Below are 8,137 nucleotides of genomic sequence, written 5' to 3' on the forward strand. Positions count from 1 at the left end.
TTATATTGTGTTGGGTAAGGATCAGATTCACACAAACAACCAAAACAACCAAGTTAGCTTGTTAACATTTGTCTTAGACATCAGAAAGTAATAGAGACTCATTAAAACTAAGACGTGAGATAAACTACGGTTTAGCTTGCCTTTTTTTGAGTTCATAGTTTAATTAGTTTTGCTTTTATTAAAAAAAAAAAAAGACCAAAAATGTGTGTTAACAAGTATTTCTTAGTTAGGGAGCTGCAGTTAAAAGCCACAGTGTGGCGCTCTTTTAATTTTGTCACATTCTCTTGAGTAGGTTTGTGTTGTACCGCTTTATGAAGACAGTGATTTACATTTTATTTTCACTCTTTTCTTTTGGGGAGGTTTACCTTTTTCTGAAGGTCAAAAACATTTTTAAAATAATTACTGACAAACCTTTTAGGTACCCAAGGTAAAGCTATGGGCACCTGCAGTTAAATGGCTGCTTGACAGCTGCAACCAACAAAAAACTATTTTATTGGTATACTGATTTGATTTAAAAACATTTTATGTTTAAAATAATCTAGAAAATGTGATTGTATATACAGGGCACTTTGTGCACTCTGTGTGTGTGTGTGTAGAGTTGAACAGCAGCAGGAGAAAGTTCTTGCTCAGATAGCGGCCCCACACTCCTTCTTGCTGATGACTGATAAGAGTAGAAATGGAGAGAGAGACAGATCAGTTCTTCTGTGCACAGACATTATGCTTCTGTTAGGGCTGTCCCTTAAAAAAAAAATCAGTTTAAACCAAATGAAAATTAACAACTAATTTGTTTTAATTTGCAGTGATTTGAATGCAACCCTTCTGACCTAATCCTAAATTGTGTTATATAGTCAACATGTCTTGGTGCCTCATTTGACTGGCAAACTAACAGGTGACTTCAGATTCCTCTTGTGTTGAGTAGTGTTTTCAAAAACTATCAATCAGCTTCCAGATGTTACTTCTCAGATGGTTTGGTTTATCAGGGTTTTGGTTTTGTGCATGGCTCGCTGGTTTCCTCTATTTTGCATTAATGAAGCGAACAACAGTTTCTCTCGTTTCCTAACAGAAACAGATCAGTGTCAGTGTAATCTGTTTTATCGACGCCACCCACTGGAGTACAAGGCACAGCCTGGTTTGCTCACGTGGTCATTAGAGTGTTTATTGATTTACCCGTGTTCAAATAGTAACTCAAATTTCAAGTAAAGAGTGACAGCCCTCACGTCTGTGTGAGTGTTTGTGCCTGTTGTTATGAGGAACTTACAGTCCCGGACCCATGGAGCTTTAGGATCCACACAGACCTTTCCTTTGGGCGTAGGGAAACTGAAAAAAAAAAAACAATGAAAATGATGATTATTGTGTGTGTGTGTGTGTGAGAGAGAGAGAGGCGAGGAGTAAACTTACATCAGAGCTTCCACACATGATCCGTGAGCGTTTTGATGGTGGGGCTGTCCAGTCACCTGTGCACTGACATCAGCAGAGGAGACCTCAATGCAACACGGACGGATGATGGGGTACCGCCCTGAGGTAGACACGTACAGAGAGGAAAAGAGATTTCTCTGGTTAATTTAAAAACAGTAAGAGTCAGCAGTGTGGCTCCAGGAACAGGAGCTCAGACCGGCCAGCTGTTATGAGGTGGCCATAGCTGTGGTGCTTGGGGTCATGTGGGCTAAAGAGCTCCTCAGCTGGCCAGGTAGAGGTCCTGTTGCTGCTCTGTGAGGAGTATTTAATTTGCACACGGCTCAGTGATTACACAAATTACAACTGCAGAGAAACATCTTTAATTTTAAAGCAGGAGACCAGTGAAATGTGAGAGGGAATATAATAACACGTGGGCTAATAAAAGTTTAAGATTAATTTTACTAATCCATTCTACGCTCTACAGAATGATGAGATCAAATTAGTAATTTGCAGATGTAGTTTTTATTTATTCTATTAAACTTGTTTTTTAATGCTCTGTCTAAATCCAGACCTTATTAATCTTTACATCAGAGTCTTTTAATAAAATGTAATAATTAAATGTTTAACAAGTCTATAATTTTTACAGTGGCAGCCTCCAGAGATTAGTATCACTGTCTTTCAAAATTATGCACATATGCAGTTTTTTTTTGTTGTTTAGTTTTTTTTGTTGTTGTTGTTTTCCAAACACTAACAATTCTTTGGTTCTTACCTGCTGTGCACAGACACACAGAGACCAGGAGGAGAGCGATGGACACGATCTTCATGGACATGTTGATTGATGGACTGGCTGGTTGACTGGTTTACTGATCAGGCTGCAACTGCCGAGGCTGACTGATGTTTGGATATTTATAGGTAAGTTTAATGAGAAAAGTTTGGGCTGAGTTTGGTTGTGGGCAGTACTGATGTGCTTACGTTATTTGTCTGTATGTGTGTGTGTGTGTGTGTGTGTATGGTCGTGGTTCTATCACACCTCCGCCCCTTATCAGAGAATGTTTTTAGCCCTCTCTGCAGTTTTGCTAGCTGTGAAGCGATTAGTGTCTTAAAATTGCATTGCTCTGGAAATTTGAGCCATGGTGATAAATTATTTAAAGAATCCTGACTTTGTTTGCCATTCAGGCCTTGGACAAGAAAAGAATAAGACAAAAAGCAGGCATGCGTATGCCCCACACAGAAATATTAAAAGATAATTTGCGTGTTAAACATGGTTTCAGTGTAGTTAGTAAACCACAGGGAGATCAACAGGAAGATGCATAGAAGATGCATATCTGTTTCCTCTTGACACTCAACAAAATAAGCCTTTAGAAGCAATCGGAGTTGGGTTGAATTAGTTTTTACTTGCATTTGTTTCATATTCAGTTTAAATTTTTTTCTGGAAAGCTTTGTAACTTTCAAGGAAAAGCGCTACATAAATGTTTTCATCTGTCATGTCCTTATTTATACCTGACCACATAAGTGTGTGTGTGTTTTTAGCGTAGAGGAAAACTGTGAATGGGAGGCCGAAACTGAAGACAAATGATTGTGTGATGATAGAATTAAAATCAGGTTTCCACAGAACTGACATGTTTGCAGATGCAGTCATGTGCTTGTGGGTAACTTAATGCCCCAGCTATTAACCACATCGGCCCCATGGCACATTTCATATTTTGACTGTGCTGGATAACAATCTGTAGCCTTTTCATAGCTTCCTGCTCTCGCAGATAAAACTGTTTAAAGTCTGATAAGATGCAGATACACAGAGAAACACTGGATGATCGTAGGTGCAACATTTATTTCAGAACACTGTTTTCATGGTTGCACAGCTTCTCCTTCAAACTTTAAAATAAATAACAGAACATTTTTCTCAGGACCATTTCATAAATTGATGAGTGGACTTTATCAGCCTAGATGAACAGCAGTAATTAAAATATGACACTGTTTATAATACAGTAACTTGTAAACACTGGTAAATAAACTTGGTAATAAATATCTGAATACTTGTATCAGCACTGGTCAATTAAATTAAACTAATAAATATTTTCACTCAAAAGGCATTGAAAGAAACTAAATACTCAACATAAGAGTAATAATTTAACAGAACTACGTTCTCCAAGTGCTCTTTCAAATATTAACTTTGCATCAGTGTTGAGGACATAATCTTGAAATAGTTCGGCTCTTGTTTTCATCGGCTGGAGGCGCAGGCCTACTCGCTGCTCCCCTCTGAAGAGGTTTCATCAGAAGGCATCTTAGATGTGGAGGAGAAGGAGGGAAGAGGAGCAGAGGATGAAGGAAGGGAGGCAGTGGATGTGATGATAGAGAGGAGGGAGACCTGAGATGGGGGGGCCGTGGTTGAACGAGCGGACTGAGCCTTTGCTTTCCTGTAATCAAGATAATAAAAGACAAAAAAGATGAGACCGTGAGGTAGGGATTGAAGAGCTGATTGATTGAATTAATTAAAAAAACTGAGCGAGTATGTGTGTAGGAGCCATATTATTCTTTTTTGGTGATAGTTGCTTTTATTGATTGGTTTTGTCTGGTTACCATGGTGATGCACAAGGTTTGGGTCACATGGGCATAGTCGCTGATAGCCGGAGGTAACAAAGAGGGGCACTCACTCACCTGCTCTCAGGTAGGAGGAGAAGTCCAAGTCCATGTTCCACCAAGTACGGGTCCCTCCTGATGACACAGACCTGCTGAGGTTCCTTTGGTGGCCAAAAAGGGGATATGGAACAACAACCCGCTGAGTACCGGATGAAGGTGCATCTATTTGGGGCAACATCGTCTCCTAGTTGTGCTAACTTTGCCCTCAGAAGGTGTGCAGAGGACTACGGACATCACTACAGTGAGGAAACAGTGGACTACATTGTTTTTGTGTAGATTATTGTCTTGTGTCAGTGGCCACAGAAAAGGAAGCAGTGTCACTCTACCAGGAGTTGGTCTCTCTGTGCTCCAAAGGAGGATTTCCCTCACAAAGTGGATGAGCAACAGATCTGGAGTGCTGGAAGCCATTCCTGAAAGTCACAGAGCAAGAGGCATGGAAGGGTTGAATAATTAGTTGAATTCATTACCTGTGGAGAGAGTGCTGGGTGTGGAATGGTGTGTAAAATCAGATTCCTTTAGGTTCAGGATTGTACTGAAGGACAGACCACTCACCAGAAGAGGAATCCTCTCGACTGTCAGCTCCATTTATGATCCCCTGGGAATGCTGAGCCCTGTGGTGTTAACAGCGAAGAAAATTTTGAGAGATTTGTGCAGGAGAGAAATTGGCCTTGATGACCCTGTGCCTGAATCAGTGTCTGGCAGAAGTGGCTGCAGCAGCTCCATCTGCTGGAAACATTTGAGGTTGCCAGATGTGTGAAACCACCAGGGTTTGGAGAAGTTGTCACAGCTGAGTTACATCGTTTCTGTGATGCTACTGAGGACGGGTATGGAACGGTGTCTTACCTGTTGTTGGAAAAAGAGCACTCAGAAATACACAGTGCTTTTGTAATGGGAAAGGCCCGAGTGGCTCCTTTGAAATCTGTTAGCATTTCCAATCTGTTTCCATCTCTAATCAAATACATCAGGAAGGAGACGTCACTGTTCAAAGTTTTTGTTGCAAATCGGGTCTCTTAAATCCCGAGAGTTTCCTGTCCAGCTCAATGGAGGTACGTGGACACTGCTAGCAATCCAGCGGATGTGGCCTCTCGAGGTGTAAAAGTGGATGTGTTCATCCAAAACCAGACATGGGTGTCAGGGCCTCATTTTCTTTTACATCCCGAGAGTGACATCAACTATCTTTTGCCTGAGGACCCAGAGGTCAAAAGAGTTGCTGTAGTGAATGTCATGCAAGTCAAGGAAGATCCAGTGGCTCATCTGATCCAGTATTTTTCCTCTTGGACACGCCTGAAGAAATATGTGGCATGGCTCTTGAAGATTGAAGACTGGCTCATGTCCTGTGTGAAAGACTTGGACCGGGCTGAGCTTGCCATCGTTAAGTTCTGTCAAGGACAGAGATTTCCTGAAGAACCAGCCAGTCTGGAGAAAGGGCAGCACATGAAGAGATCCAGTCACCTCCATAAGCTCTGTCCACAGTTGCAAGATGGAATCCTGAGAGTTGGTGGTCGGCTCAGTAGATTGTCTATGCCTGTGGAAAGTAAACATCCCATAATACTGGCAAAGGATCTTCACATCTCAGAGCTCTTGCTTAGACATGTACATCAGGAAGTGGGACATGGTGGACGTGACCACATGCTGTCTAAGCTGAGGGAGAGGTACTGGATTACTGATGTGAGTGTAGCCATAAGGAAAGTACTGTCCAGGTGTATCATATGTCGCACTCTGAATGCTCTGCCAGTGTACCAACACATGGCCGACTGAATTGTATCAGATGAACCATGAACTCGACTGTTTTGGATCTTTTGTGGTTAAGATCAGAAGGAGCATGGTGAAGAGGTATGGTGCCATATTTACCTGTCTTGCCATCAGAGCCATACACATTGAAGTTGCTCCATTACTGGACACCGACTCCTTCATTAATGCACTGTCTCTTTGCTAGAAGAGGACAGGTGCGGGAGCTGTGCTCAGACAATGGAATAAATTTCATAGGAGCAGAGCGTGAGCTGAAAGTCGCCATTGAACAGTGGAATCAGGTGCATATCAATGATGTCATGCTGCAGAAGGGAATTAAATGGAGCTTTAGTCCACCTGCTGGTTCGCATCATGGAGGATCAGAATCAGAAAACTTTATTGCCAGGTATGTTACACATACAAGGAATTTGACGTGGTGTTGTTGGTGCAAAAAACAGACGAATTGATTCATGAAATGAATTGAACTGACAAGTCCCATAACACACAAAGTTGAACAAGAAAAAAAAGTTTTAATACTAAAATAAGAGAAAGAAGAAAGAAGTACTAAGAGGAAGAAAGAAGAAGAAGAAGGGTCATGGGAGAGAAGAAGAAGAAGAAGAAGGATCATGGGAGAGAAGAAGAAGGGTCATGGGAGAGAAGAAGAAGAAGAAGGATCATGGGAGAGAAGAAGAAGAAGAAGGATCATGGAAGAGGCTAACAAGGTCTGTGCGCAAAGCCCTTAATTCAACTTTTAAGGTACAAAACTTGGATGAAGAGTGTCTTCACACGGTACTTTGTGAGATTGAAGCCATCATCAATAGCCATTCTTTCACCAAGGCCTCCATGGATCCAAATGACCTGGAAGCATTGACACCCAGTCACTTGCTGCTGTTAAAGACTTTGCCATCATTACCACCTGGAGCGTTCCAACCCACAGACGTGTATGCACATAGGAGGTAGAAACAGGTTCAATACATATCTGACTTATTTTGGAAAAGATGGGACAAGGAATACTTACCTCAACTACGGGAGCATCAGAGATGGTCATGTATGAAGAGGAACCTTGTCATGGGAGATCTTATGGTCATAGTGGACAGTATGGACAGTACACATGGTTCCATGGGCTGGCATGTGTATTCTGAAAGCTGCTGTTTACCATTTGGCTGATTATTGGCTGATCCTTATTTATCAGGCTTAATCTTGGTTTGAGATATGGGAGCAGTGTTTTGTAATATTTCGTTGTGAGCTGTGACCCGCTGAGTCCTGCTCTGCTCTGCTCTGCTCTGCTCTGTTTTTGGGGTGAAAGTCGCTTGTTGAACTGCCTGTAAACTATCAAACTGTGCGTTCTCTCACTTTTCTTCCTCTGGTATCTATTCTCTCATTTCTGCAGATGAGGCACAGTTTGCTTCTGATTCTCAGTCCTGCTCAGTGTCTAATTAGCCGCATGACAAGAGATTGAACCCATGGTTCAGTCGTACGTTTTGTACATCAAATACGTGAAACAGTGTTTTTACATTGTGTTGGGCAAGGATCAGATTCACACAAACAACCAAAGTTAGCTTGTCTAACATTTGTCTTAGACATCAGATGTAATAGTGACTCATTAAAACTAAGGCATAAGATAAACTACAGCTTAGCTTGCCTTTTTTGAGTTCATAGTTTAATTTAGTTTTGTTTTTATTTTAAAAAAAAATGATGTTAACAAGTATATCTTACTTAGGGAGCTGCAGTTAAAAAACCACAGTGTGGCGCTCTTTTAATTTTGTCACATTCTCTTGAGTAGGTTTGTGTTGTACCGCCTTATGAAGACAGTGATTTACATTTTATTCTCACTCTTTTCTTCGGGGGAAGGTTTACCTTTTTCTGAAGTTCAAAAACATTTTTAAAATAATTACTGACAAACCCTTTAGGTACCAAAGGTAAAGCTATGGGCGCCTGCAGTTAAATGGCTGCTTGACAGCTGCAACCAACAAAAAACTATTTTATTGGTATTCTGATTTGATTTAAAAACATTTTATGTTTAAAATAATCTTAGAAGAAACAAACTTAAAAGTCTGAGAAACTTTTAGAGATGAAAATTTATCTTAAAGCGAAGTTTTAATGTATACGTTCCTGACTGGAAGTAGGAAATCCAGTACTCAGAAACTATAGGGAATTTTTTTCAGTTTTGTTTTTCACTATTGCTTCATACCAGCAGCTGCCACCAGATGACACCAATTCCCAGTTGAAGTTTTAAGCTTGAACACATTATCTGTGTCAGTGCTTTACAATTTCCATCCACTCAGTAGACATTATTGAGGTTGTATTACAGTTCAACTGTCAAAGTGAACACCTTTACCTTCTCTAACTTTCTTAGCAACAAAAAAAAGTTCAAGGG

Source organism: Toxotes jaculatrix, chromosome 20 (genome assembly GCF_017976425.1).
Source record: "Toxotes jaculatrix isolate fToxJac2 chromosome 20, fToxJac2.pri, whole genome shotgun sequence".
NCBI classification, from domain to species: domain Eukaryota; kingdom Metazoa; phylum Chordata; class Actinopteri; family Toxotidae; genus Toxotes; species Toxotes jaculatrix.